Below are 14,025 nucleotides of genomic sequence, written 5' to 3'. Positions count from 1 at the left end.
GAGAATTGCAAATACGCTCAAGTGACTGCAGCTGGGGTGTAGAAAAACACATAAATAACAAGTAGATGCTCTGTGTTTAGATAACAGGCCTGTGAAAAGAGTTGTAAAAGCACCTTATCATACGTCCTTGAGATTCCTGCAGGCAAAGATCAAAGCAGTGTGATAAACTGCGCCTGCATGAATCGTTATATACAGGACGAAATTAGCAGTCTTGTTGATCTTCAGCCAGGGCTGAATTCTGCAGCGCCTGAGTCTCCGCTTGTGTCACCTCTGCCCAGGAGCTTAGGTGCTGTTTCGGAGATCCCCTGGTAGTGAGGTAACTAAAAGAAATTTGCTCTTTGCAATTGCATTCGTGGCCTCTGGTTGTTCTTACAACCTGCCTGCACCAGTTCTCACAGAGAATATAGCAGCTCCCGACTCCACAGGGCCCCTGGGCACTGCTTTTCTTTGCACAGGAGATAAAGCAGCTGTCAGCCATTCCATTTTGGGGCTGGACAGCTGTAGCTCACTCTGACCCATCCCATCCTGCCACAGCAAGGGTAGGGACCTTCCGGTGCTTTCCAGTCCCCCAAGCATCAGTTTGTCAGTGGCTGGCCAATGAACTTTCTGAGTTGCCTCTGGGAAGATATGACTCAGACCCATTTCAGGGGGATCCACAGGGCCAGCTGCCCTTTGACATTCATTCCACAGGTCCTTATCACACAGGGCTCCAGCCTCCCTTCCTGGTGTGAGTGCATTGGAATCCAGGGTGCTGGCACCCTCTGTACTGGGCTGTACACCCCGCACACTGGGGTGAAGAGGGAGCCAGAGCTGAAGGCTGGGCTGAGTGGGATGAGTCAGATATGGTGACAGGACTTCTCCATGGCCCAGCAGGAACCCAGGCGTTCAGGGAAGCTCCCCTCCTCCAGGGCAGAGGGGTTGGGGTGCTAGGGTCAACGTAGCACCCAGGGATAGGGGACTTGGCCTGGCTGGCTAGTGGCAGCACTGAGGTCTACATTGGGTGCAGCATGTCCCATCACCCTGGGCGTGACCACCAAGGGACCTGACCCAGATGGACCAGCATGACTCAGTTCCTCCCTAAAATCTCCACAATGACAGCAGCAGCTCTGAGGCTCTGCACACGTGTCATGAAGTGGGTCTGTGCTCAGGCTCTCTTGGGGTCAGCAAGCACCCTCCCACTTGGCATTTTTGTACCACCAGGGTCTAGTGATGCTCCTAGCTGGAGAGAAAGAGAAATCCCCCAAATGACTATTGACAGCTGCAGTGGAGGCAGCACAGATGGATACTGGAGGTATAGACAGGCACAGCAGAGGAGCAGATTGAGAGATACTTGGAGCAGAGAGATGCTGCAGAAGGAATAGATAGAGGAATAAAGAGATAGATCCCGCGGGCTGATCAATACCCACTGCACACAGAGGGACAACAAGATAGAGCAAGCTACAGGTGGAAGGTATTTGGTGGGTAGCAATGTGCATTTGTCCTGGTGATGACTCTGAGGAGCTGCCACTCGCTGTCGCTTCAGCTGGAGCTGGGACAGAGACGGACTCACAGTGCAGGTGCCTGTGGTTGAGTATCCTTGTCCATCTCTGGCCACCCTGCAGGGCTTTGATGTCCTTTGAGGTGCCCTGGGGTCCCACCTGGTCTCTGGGTACCAGGTCTGTGTCCTTGTCACATCCTCTGGCCCCACAGGGACGTCCCTGCCACCCATGGACATCTCAGAGGGTGCTGGGTGCCTGCATGTGGGCAGCCAATGGGGAGAAGAGCAGCTTGAGTGTGAGCCCTGGCTCTGGCACAGGGACTGTGCTGGAGCTAGGTGACTGTGGATGAGTTCCCACCCCATGTCTCAGTTTCTCCATATGGACCAAATGATGGCAAGGTGTAGGGAGCTGGGTCTGTCCAGCATGGACATGGGCATGGGTGGGCCTTGGAGAGGAAGAGCGGGGAGGAAGTGGCATAGGCAGCAAAAGCCTGTGGGACACGCTGTATCCAGGACCCATTCCTCGTCTGCTGGTCACTGGGGACACTTACCTGCTCTGTAAGAGGCTGCAAAAACCTGCCCTGAAGGGCTGCTTTTTGGGACCTTTGCATGCCTGACACTGTCCCTGCTCAGCACTGGGATGGGGACAACTCCTCCCACTGAAGCAAAGCAACTGGGTCTCCTGGGTCCCAGCTCAGCTCCCTCCCAGTGACACTTGCCCAAGTCACCCCATGCTGCCTGGTTTCTCTGCTGGGCACATCCTAGCATGGCCAGCAGCATTTCTGTAATAAAAGAAATCAATGGGCAAGAAAAAAGACCTGTCCAGAGCTTTGATTTTCTCATTTTAATGGTATACTTATTTACTCCCACCAGTGTGCCCATCAGATTTTCCTTACAGGATCTCCACTATAGGTGGAACAGTATTGATATGAGCTGCTGAGTTAGTGCCTTCCCACGTGGGCTAGTGCGGGATTGCTTGTGTTCCTTGACAGGGCCCCACTAAACCCCAGGGAATGGACATGGTGTGCCCACACACGTGCATGCAATGCACACACACATATGCACATGACTGTCCTCCTTACATACATGCACATACACAAATGTCCTACCCATATGTGCCTAAGCAGTCATACATGTGCAATTGTTCTGACAGATGTCTAATTTTTCTACCTATATACACACATGTGCACACACATGTGCACACCCGTCCACCTGTCCTGCCTACACCCACCTGCAAACTGTTTTACCTATACACAAGCACACACCTACACATGCCAAACTGCCCTGCCAAAAGACACAAAACCATCCTGTTTGCACCTATATACACATGCATGCAATCTGCCTGCCATCATGCACACACACACATAGAGCCTATAGATCCTGTGATTCCCTCCTGTGCCCTTCTCACACCAGGGGGGTGGGGGCGTGTGCTTGTGTACATGCACCTATGTAAACCTCTCAAGGACCACCAACCCACTAGGCCTGGGTCCATCCACCCCCAGGGCTGCATGCCCAGCATCGGCATCATCTCCCAAAAGGACAGAGCCCCCTGGACTCCTGGGTTCACTATGGAGGCAGGGCCCTGGCACCAGCCCAGGTTTTCAGTCCCCGGCAACTGCAGTGGAGAGAGGAGTAACAGCACCATCTCCTGCCAGTCCTGGGGAGCTGAGACGGGCCTGATTCTGCCTAGCACCACACCCCCCGGCTCCCAGAACCCTGGGCAGGATGATGCCAGCTGCCCCGGAACACCCATCTGTCCCCAGATGCCAGCATGACCCCTGATGAGTCCAGAGCCAGCCATATCTAGCACCGTTCCCCATGGCAAGGGCTAAGCATGCTCCACAGACTCTCCCGGGGATCCAAGTAGGCAGGATGAACAATTTTATTACTGACATCTCTTTTCGGGTGGCAAATTAAGAAAGCCCATGTGCAGGGTTGCCAGTCAGTGGGATGGGAACAGTCTGGGTTGTGGGAGGAGTCACATGCTACAGGCCTAGTGGCTGGGGGAACACAGGTTGGTTTGGCAGCAGCAAGGAGGTGAAAGCCCTCCACCAAGCAGCGAGCCCACCCAGGTCTGGCCACAGGGCTGCAAGCGGGGTCTGCAGCCAGGCTCAGCTAGGAAACCGTGCCACTCCCTTGGTGGCCAGGATCCCACACTGGGAGCTGAGGGGGGTGGCCATCCCCAGTGGGGTCTTGCAGCCAGGGGAAGTGTTTTGAGGGGCGAGATCTTGTCCTGAGCTAGTACAGAGGTTTGGGCACCCACAGACACTAGGTATGTGCATAGACCAGAGGCTGCACAGAACAGGCTGTTAGTTAAGGTAACAGATACTGGGTCTCCCCCTTGGGAGTGGGGCTGCAGGAAGGGAGACTGCCAGGGAGACAGGGAACCTCTCGGCCGAACTTTACAGTGGGTACTCTGGCCCAGCTCACCTCGTGAAGCCTGGATCATGCTAGCATGCTCCTCTTGATGTCTTGGGAGCTACAGAAATTTCACAGAGCCTGGGGGACAGCCAGTCCCAGCCCCTCTCTCCTGCTGCATGCCAGGGGCATGCAGCAGTGTTCGCACACTACAAGGCGACTCCAGCCCCAGGGGATGGAAAAGCAGGACATGGCTCCATTTGAAAGGGGGGACAGGCAGGTAATAAAGAGAACTGGTCATCTGCATTGTGGTGACTGCCATGGTTCCTTTGTCCTGGCACTCAGCTGGCCCATGGAGAAGGACAGAGCAACTGGGGGGAGGCACAGGGGGTCTCCTGCTGCCTCTTCTAGAGCCTGGGCCTGGGGAGGAGGAAAGGGGAGGAAGGCTGGGAGGAAAGGAGCCAGCTGTGCCCAGCAGGGCACCCCAGTGAGCCAAGCTCAGCAGCCCAAGGTGCTGAGGAAGACACTGGCTTCCAGGAGTAGGCCCTTGGTGTAGATGCGCAGGGTGTAAAAGAGGGTGACAAAGTCCTGAGCACTGAAGAGTGTGTCAGCCAGGGTGAAGGTGAGCATGGAGGGGATGAAGCCCCGGCCATACTCCACCATCCAAGTGCCTGCACTCCACTGCACCGACGTGGCCTCTCCTGCTTGGTGCACGATGGTGTCCCCTGCAACACACACAACCAGCATAGCTTCCAGCGGCTGTCCCACACCATTCTCAAAGAGATAGATGGGACCAGGACCTGCAGGGCTGAGCACCCTGGTCTGCGCACCCCAACCCCTTTCCAGTCTTGATCACTTTTCTCTTATTGGCACAAACTGAGACAGAATCATAGAGTCATTTTGGTTGGAAAAGATCTTTAAGATCATCAAGTCCAACCGTTAACCTCACATTGTCAAGAACACCTCCAAACCATGTCCCTAAGAACCTCATCTATGTGTCTTTTAAACACCTCCAGGGATAGTGACTCCACCACTTCCCTGGGCAGCCTGTTCCAATACTTCACAACCCTTTCCACAAAGAAATATTTCCTTATATCCAATCTAAACTTTCCCTGGTGCAACTTGAGGCCATTTCCTCTTGCCCATCACTTGCTAATTGGAAGAAGAGATCAACACCCTCCATGTTACAACCTCCTTTCAGACAGTTGTAGAGAGTGACAAGGCCTCAGCCTCCATTTCTCCAGGCTAAACACCTCCAGGTTCCTCAGCTACTCCCCATCAGACTTGTGCTCCAGACCCTTCATCAACTTTGTTGCCCTTCTCTGAACTCACTCCAGCACCTCAATGTCTTTCTTGTAGAGAGGGGCCCAAAACTGAACTTCAAGGTGGGGCCTCGCCAGTGCCCAGTACAGTGGCACGATCACTTCCCTAGTCCTGCTGGCCACACTATTTCTGATACACGCCAGGATGCTGTTGGCCTTTTTGGCCACCTGGGCACACTGCTGGCTCATATTCAGCCGCTGTCAACAAATACCCCCAGATCCTTTCCACCAGGCAGCTTTCCAGCCACTCTTCCCCAAGCCTGTAGTGCTGCCTGGGGTTGTTATGACCCAAGTGCAGGACCCGGCACTTGGCCTTGTTGAACCTCATACAACTGGCCTCAGCCCATTGATCCAGCCTCATCCAGATGTTGGGATGTGCCCCAGGGGACAGAACTTGCCCCATCCTGAGCTCTTGGCTTCTGCCAGCTGGAAGGAAGAGGTTCTGTGACAGTGGAGGACCAGCCCACAGAGCGATCGCATCCCAGGACACGGACACAGCCCACAAGGCACTGTGGCTGCTGCACTTACCTGGATAGTAGATCTCACTTCTGGTGGTCCCCTCCTTCCACTGCCAGAAGGTCCCTGAGATTATGGTGTCGGAGATATCTGCCCAGTACCGACCTGTGAGAGGACAAACAGCACCAGGCAAAGATCTGGAGATCTATTTCTTTTCTTCCTGCAAGGAAAGAAAAAAGAAAAACTCGATCCGAAGGACTGGCTTTAGAAAGAGGGAACAATCCACCTAATATTGATTTTATGTTCCCTGCCATGGGCATCAGTGGCTACCCAGGTATATTTGTTGAAAGGGGTTTTTAATACCAAGGAGACTTGTCCCACATGTGAAGTTCAACTAGAACGAGTTGTCCAGAGTGATGGAGAGGCTCTTTGACATCTTTAGTTTCTCTCACTTCAGGGAGTAAAGATGGTGATTTAGGGCAAAATGCAGTAATTCGAGGACATCCATTAACTCTCCAGCGGTCATTTACTTTAGTTACAGCTTCTGAGCGCCGCATGAACCATCCAGACTGAAGAGGTTGCAGAAAATGTTTCAAGAGACCGTTCGTTCTTTCTACTATCCCATTAGCTTGGGGATAGTAAGGAGTGTGAAATGTCCATTGTATAACCTCTGATTTCGCCCACTCTTGGACCACCCCAGCAGTAAAATGGCTTCTGTTGTCTGATTGAATTGATTTGAGCTTTGGTAAGAAACTAAACCACAGTTTCAGTTTTTCCGCTGTATTTTCTCCAGTAGCCCGTGACACTGCTCCAGCTTGAACAAGTCCTGATACTACTTCTGCCTCAACGAGTACATACTGCTTCCCTTCTGATCTTTTAAAGGGTCCTATGTAATCAATCTGCCAGGTTTCCCATAATCCTTTTCCATCTCGCAGATGGAGTGGAGAATCCTGTAAAGGGAAAGCAGAAATAACTGTGCTACATAAATCTCGGGTGACAGGCCATCCTCTAGTCACAGCTTCCTTCAGAAGGTTTTTGACACCTGAGTGTCAACGCTTGACATGCAGCCACTCTAACAGGTTGTGGCAGATGCACAACCCCCCTCTCTCCCCCTCTCTTCTTTCTATATGGAAGGTGCAGACACATCTCTCCCCCCCCCCCCCTTCTTTCTATATGGAAGGTGCAGACACATCTCTCCCCCCCCCCCCCCCCCCCCCGCAATGGGGTTAACAGCTTCTTTTGTTTTGACCCCAGAACCTGTTGATAAGGGTCCTTAAGAGAGAGAAGGGGTAGGGGCGTAGAGCCGCCAAGGAGCCGCTGGGCGCCCACAGCCAGAGTGGGGGTGCTTAGAAGCTTCAGGACACCCCACAGTGAGAGTGGGGGTGCAGAGAAGCTTCTGGAATGCCTACAGTCAGATCTGACAAAGCTACATAAATGGGACTCCCGACGAGGCCAACCGCCAGCTGTGCGGACCTCTTAGAGCGCGGGCCAAAGTCTGCGGCCGAGAGCCCTCTCCCTTAGGCAGGATGGCTGCCTATGGTAATCTCCCGGGACCAGGATTCCCCCACCGAGCCACATGGGTGAGTGATAAAATTTTCTTTAATAATTCCTCGCAGGATCTCGGGTGCATATTCCGTGCTTAAATATAAGCACGTGTAATTCCTTCCCAGATTCAGGCAAGTGTATACTTTTCCCGGAGTCAGGGACGACTCTGGCATTGTTTTTGGTGAGCCACGTGTATGCACACCATGAATCTCCATTGTTATTATTTGCTGCACCTTTAATAATTACCTTGACTGATACTTGAACGTGTATTTAAGTCACTATTGAAGAGCTAAAACCCCGTCTTCCATCGGTTAATCTGCTGCACTTTCTTTACCGAATAAAAGTTTGTTTTGGACCCTGTTGTCCGTCTAAACTAACTTAGGGGTGTTAGCAAACGAGACAAATAACCACGGACGTAGTTATATGTGGTGCTTTTATTTCAGCGCTGGGAAACCAGGGGTTCGCACCCAAAGCTGGCTTCAACCACTGATTCGAACTCTACTACATTTATACAATTTGGTTACATACATATTCATTAGGGTTACAACGTACGTGTTGCATATTCATCAGATTACACAACTATTTCACAATATCAGTTGCAACACCTTGGAACTACTCTAAGCATGCGCAGTGTCCTCTGGTGGTCGTTCAGGGGGTCTTCAGGATGAAGTAAGGAGTCTTCTTCACTCATGCACTTTTCACCTTTGTCACCGCACATGCGCACTATTCCTATGTTCATTGTGAAATCATGTAGAATTCTTGGATTTCTTAGAAGTGCATTCTCAGCACATCCTATCCTTTCAAGATAAGATAAGGACTAACTGAGGACTAACTTTCAGTTCTCTTTTTGTATACAACCTGCAAAGCCTCAAGATAAGGTAAGAATCTTGGATATAGTTTACAAAACTTAATTACAACTATAACATTTCTCCCCTTTGAAAATGCTTTTCTATTCCTAGACAATGCATTTTCACTCCATTTTAATCAGCTCTTTCAACAACTGACCCTGATCATGGCTTCTTTGGAGCATGGTTTTAATCTTTTAAGAAATCATAAAGGCTCCAAAAAAACTTGCTTCTTTGTCCATGTCAGCTATGTCACCATTACTGATGGAGACGAAAATCCTGTCCTCTCTTTTCAACTGAAACACGCCACCTTGGTAGATGGAGTAAAGTCCATATTCTGCCTTTTTAGACCAGCAGCTTGTTCTTGCACTTTTCATGAGCAAAATGGGCTCTGGGTAACTAGTCAGTTTGTAAACATATTGGACGAGCTGTTTGGGGTTCCTGACTTGTGCTAACAAATCTGAATCCTCGTTCTCGTTTTCACGGAAACGAAAATAAATTTGTGAGTAGATGTAATAAAAGCCTGTCTGGGGTATCACTAACTCACCATTTCTCTGTTCCACATTGTAAAGGAAAGAGTGGCCTTTTCTTGATGTTTCCCAGGTTTTTATTTTTTTTGCCATTCCCTCTCCTGGGTGAGGAATCTATGTGTGGGGACAGGGAATTCTTCCTGTTGCTGTCTCTGTCAGATGTGCCACAATCCTGTTGATGGGACCACGTGGTTGCTGCCCATCGATCTGTGACAGTGTCAGCACTCTGTCAGCGTTGACTGCAGATATGTTTTCCTTGTAGCTTCTCAACATCCTTTAAATTACCTTTCCCAGGTGCCGCTTTACTTGCCAGCAGGGGTCAGCCGCTCTGTCTTCGCTTTCAATTAGATCCAAGTTTTGGATGAAATTTCCCATTTCCTCCCTAGTGAGACAAGCGATGCTGCTCTTGGAGTACGTGTCCTGGAGCTGTTTGAGCTCGTTGGTGAGGTAGAGGAAGGTGACGGCCACGCAGACGGACTGCAGGAGCACAGCGGCGACCACCATGGCCCCGCAGATCTGCCCGGGGCTGGGACCGGCCGTGGGCAGCATCATGGCCGGGCAGGGCTGGTCCCCACACAGCGCTGTGCTGTTCCCTCCGGCGGCGGAGCGGGCTGGGCTGGGGTTCACCCGCTGCTGTCCCGCTGTTGGCAAACGAAACACGTAATTGTATAAATTCTGATTACCCTTTACATACACACTGGGATTTGGATCAGGTGCTTCATATGGTTTGCCATACAGAATTTCGTATGGGCTTACTAACATTCCGCTCCTAGGTTTAATCCTAATACGCAACAGCTTCAGCGTTACTGAATTTTTGGTTCCTGGGGCAAGTCTTGCTAAGTTGCCTTTTTAGGGTTTGATTTTTTTTTTCTTTTCTTTTTTTTTTTTTTTTTTTTTCTCTTCTCCTTTCTTTCCACCTGTCCACTAGACTGGGGTCTCCATGGGGTATGTAATTCCCATTTAATTCCCAAACTGTGTTACCACTTGAGCAACAAAGTGTGGTCCCCTATCAGATGATATTCCCAGTGGTACCCCAAATCTGGGGATTATTTCCCTTAGTAAGCATTTTATGGTTTCTTGTGCCTGGTTGGTGCGACAAGGGAAGGCTTCCGGCCATCCTGAAAAGGTATCTACCCCAACTAATAGATATCTGAATCTTCGAGTTCTGGGGAGTTCCACCTAATCTATTTGCCAATAATCTCCTGGTTGTACTCCTGTCTTAATTTTCCCCATATCTATCTTTCTTTTTACTACAGGATTATTTTTCAAGCAAATTTCACACTTAGCTGTGATAGACTTTGCCATTGTTAACATCTGGACTGAGATAATCCATTTTCTCAGATATGTTACCAATGCTTCTGCACCCCAATGACACTTTTGGTGTTCTGCCTGAAGTATTCCTCACATAGTCGTAATTGGCACCACAACTTGTCCATTGGCAGTTACATACCACCCAGAATTATCCTTGCTGGCTTTTAGTAAATTTGCCAATCTCTCGTCTTCTGTAGAATATTTAGGTGCCTCTGAAGGTAATAAATCAATTGCTCTTGCCTTCTGGGAGATAAGACCTACCATTGTCCAAACTTGTTGTGCCACTGATCGAGCTGTCTGATCGGCAAGTCGATTTCCTTCAATAATTTTCGATGTTCCACTCTGATGAGCTTTACAGTGCATAATGGCTACTCGCAATGGCTTTTGAACGGCATTAATCAAGTTTAATATTTCCTTCTGGTATTTGATGTTTGTTCCTTGAGAGGAAAATAGTCCATGCTCTTTCCAGAGGGCTCCATGCACATGAACAACATCAAACACATATTTTGAATCAGTCCAAATATTGACCCTTTTGTCCTCACTGCGCTCTGATGCCCTAGTTAGGGCAATCAGCTCAGATTTCTGTGCTGATGTGTTTGGTAGTAGGGATTTGGCTTCGATTCCTGTTTTGACAGTAGTAATTGCATCTCCTGCTTTCCACAAAACTACTGCCATCAGTAAAAAGTTCCCAATCCATCTCTTCCAATGGGGTATCCTTCAGATCGGGACGACTTGCATGGGTGTATTCGATGACCTCCACACAATCATGTTCCAAATCCTCTTCTTCAGTTTCTGCATTTAAAAACACAGCTGGATTCATTAGGTTAGTTGTTTTAAAATAACATCTTCTTGTTCTGTCAGGATCACTTGATATTTCATCATTCTTGGCTTGGGTAAAGCCAATGGCCCCCCTTTTGTTCCAATACCATAGTCACCATGTGGGGTACAAATACTTCATTTTTTTTTCCCCATGGTCAATTTTCGAACTTCCTGGATTAATATCACAGTAGCAGCCACCGCCTGCAACCACGCCCGCCATCCAGCACTTACCAGATCAAGTTGTTTAGAGAAATAACGTACGGGCCTTTTCCCAGATCCCAGCTGTTGGGTTAATACTCCTAAGGCAAGTCTCTGTCGTTCATGTACGAATAACTGAAAGTCTTTACTTAAATCAGGTAGGCCCAAAGCAAGTGTTTTTATTAAAGCTTGTTTCAATTTTTGGAAAGCTTCTTGTTGCGGCTTTCCCCACTCTAAGGTCTTATTCTTCTGCGCCTCATATAAAGGTTTGGCAATAAGTCCATAGTCCATGATCCAGAGCCTGCACCATCCTGTCATTCCTAGAAAATATCTTAATTCATGTATGTTTCGTGGTTCTGAGATAGCACAGATAGCATGCACATGGTTTATACCTTTGTGGAAGGCGCATCCAGGTTAATTGGGTCTTTCTTCCGTTGTGTGGATTTTCCCATTCGAAAGCAAATAGCTTTTTACTTTCCTGGTCAAGGGGTATGCAGAAGAAGGCATCTTTTAAATCAAGTACTGTAAACCATTTATATTCCTCTTTCACAGATGTTAACAAGGTATATGGATATGCAACTACCGAATGTATATCCTTAGTGATCTGGTTTGTTGCTCTTAAATCCTGGACTAATCGATAGCTACCATCAGGTTTCTTTACTGGAAAAATTGGAGTATTATATTCTGATTCACATTCTTCTGGAATTCCATATTTCAAAAATTTCTCATTCAAAGATACTATTCCTAATTTAGCTTCTAATTTCAACGGGTACTGCTTCAACTGTACTGGTTTTGCACCTGCCTTCGGCTCCACTTTCACAGGTTTAGCTGTTTTTGACCTCCCGGGCATGTCAGTTTCCCATACTGTGGGAATCACTGCGTCTTCTACTGCCTGTGGTATTTTACAATTGGATTTTCTTCTAATAATAAAATTTGTCCTACCTTTGACTCCGGAATTTTCATTACCAAATCTCCATCTTCAAATGTTATTATGGCATCTAATTTAGTCAGCAAATCTCATCCTAAAAGAAAGACTGGACAATCTGGAACATATAAGAACTCGTGGGTTAGTTCCTTTGTCAGGGATTGGCTCAAGGAGCATGGACATGAGTCCATGAGTCCACTGTACGAGCAGAGCCCATTCTAGCTGACATACGTAGGCCTTAGTTAGCTTGACTATTAGGCCGTGGGGAAGGGGGAAATGGAAAAGTACTGACTAAGGCAGGGTCTGCATGTCTTTGAAGAGATAAGAACTAGAAGAATGGGGAATGTCTTTGAAGAGATAAGAACCAGAAGAATGGGGAATGTCTTTGAAGAGATAAGAACCAGAAGAATGGGGAATGTCTTTGAAGAGATAAGAGTCAGAAGAAAGAATGTGGAATGTGCATAGTTAGCTAAACCCAAGTAGGTGGAGTAAGTAAATGTAACCTTTTAGTGCTAATCCTATTAGATAGAGACAAGTATGCATAATTATGGTATTTGGTACAAATACGCGCTATCCCGGGCAATAAAGTTGAATCATGCTTTATCACTCACATTGAGTCGGTCTGCATGTTTTCCTCAGCCGGGAACTCTCATTCCTTTTCTCCAAAGGACAAATCCAAAGTTTGTAAGAATGGCCGTACCTCCTCCTTCCCTGTGGCACCAACAATTGTTGTAGCTTTATGGCCTACATAGCTTTATGACCTACCGCTCCCTGTAAGGAATTCAGTACAGAGTAAGTAGCCCCTGTGTCTACTAAAAATTTTACATCCTGGTTTTGGCAGCTTCTTTTAATCTTTCTAAAAAGGCCGAGTGAAATAAATAACTTATGCTTCTTCTATGGATAAACAATGTTTAATCCAGTTCCTTGTATTCCTTAAACATGTGTTCATTAGAGAATAAGCAAAACAGCGCTGGGTGCGCGGGGGATTCGCTCCGCCCAACACGCACACCTTTAAACAATAAGAAGTGTGCTTAAATACAGTAAGGTATTACATATTCATAATGACCCCAGGAACACCTATACATATTCATAACCTTTCCCCGCTTCTGATTAAAATGAGTCTCAGATAACCATTTCCATAGATCCTTCCCTGTTGCGCCTGCGCAGTGCCACTTGGTGAATTTGAGGAGGGGTCTTTGGGGGTCTTTGGATGAAGACTCCTTCAGCTTCGTCACAGTGAACTTTTTACCTTTTGCTCATTATGTTGAATTGACTGGGACCCAAGCTGCCAAGTCGACTGAAACCAGACTGGCGCCCCCTTTTGCTGTAAATCTTCGTTATCTTGTCTCCTCAAGTTTACAGCTAGGTGCAGTAAAACTTCTTATCTTGGCATTCGTTGGGGTTCTGTTCTTCTTAACATAAAGCTCTAAGCTAAGCATTTATTGTGTGGCTAAGCCTTAAAGTGTTAGTTCGTTAGTAGGCACCCATTATATGTTTAGTTAACCCTTAAAATGTTAGTTCCCTCTGTCAATATAACTTCATAAACAAGTTTCATAACTTTTTACATGGAACTTAACCACCTTTTTTCTTTTTCCAGGTTCAGAGCCCGTGCCTCATTTGGTTATATCTGTAAACATTAAACATCTTAGCACGAATCACAACTGCATTTTTCACAATTCCCCCTTTTTCTTTTTATCCTATTGATTCGTGCTTTGGCCTCAAAGTTAGCTAGTACTTGCCTAGCGGCGGCTAGGTCCAGTTTGGTGTTATCTTTTAAAGTTATTAATTTATACCCTGTTCCTTTTGTTGCCATTTCAGGATCTATAGGCATGGCTGAGATTTGCATGCCTTGGACTACTGAATGTATTAACCGAATAAAGCATGGGATCATACATGGTACAAACAGGAAACCCAGAAATGTGCATACTATCATGAACCCTATTTTCTTCCACCAGGCTCCCCCAAATAAGTTATCCCACCAATGGCTAGTAAGTATAGAATTCCATTTCTGTACTGGTACATGTGCAACTCGTTTTATCTCCTCTGCTATTTTCATTATAGCTTCCCCATTATCATCTATTTCCAAACAACACTCAGAAGTATTCCATTTCCCACAGATGCCCCCTTCTTCAGCTAAAAGATAATCTAAGGCTACCCGATTTTGGTACACTGCAGCCCTGGTCTGAAACAATTGTCTTGCTATGAGATTCAGTGCCTCAGCTGTCCAGTTGCTTATTAT

At 47.7% G+C, this 14,025-nt stretch overlaps 1 pseudogene across 1 annotated transcript; it reads right to left on the bottom strand.

Annotated features, from left to right (window-relative positions):
* Positions 1 to 8,200: 8,200 nt before the first annotated feature.
* Positions 8,201 to 9,169, bottom strand: LOC308051445 (tumor necrosis factor ligand superfamily member 10-like; annotated as a pseudogene). Its single transcript has one exon. The product of its transcript is annotated as a tumor necrosis factor ligand superfamily member 10-like (transcript).
* Positions 9,170 to 14,025: the final 4,856 nt, after the last annotated feature.

This window comes from Nesoenas mayeri (genome assembly GCF_963082525.1).
Source record: "Nesoenas mayeri genome assembly, chromosome: W".
In the NCBI taxonomy this organism is placed as follows: Eukaryota; Metazoa; Chordata; class Aves; order Columbiformes; family Columbidae; genus Nesoenas; species Nesoenas mayeri.
This window is presented reverse-complemented; position numbering and strand designations above follow the sequence as displayed.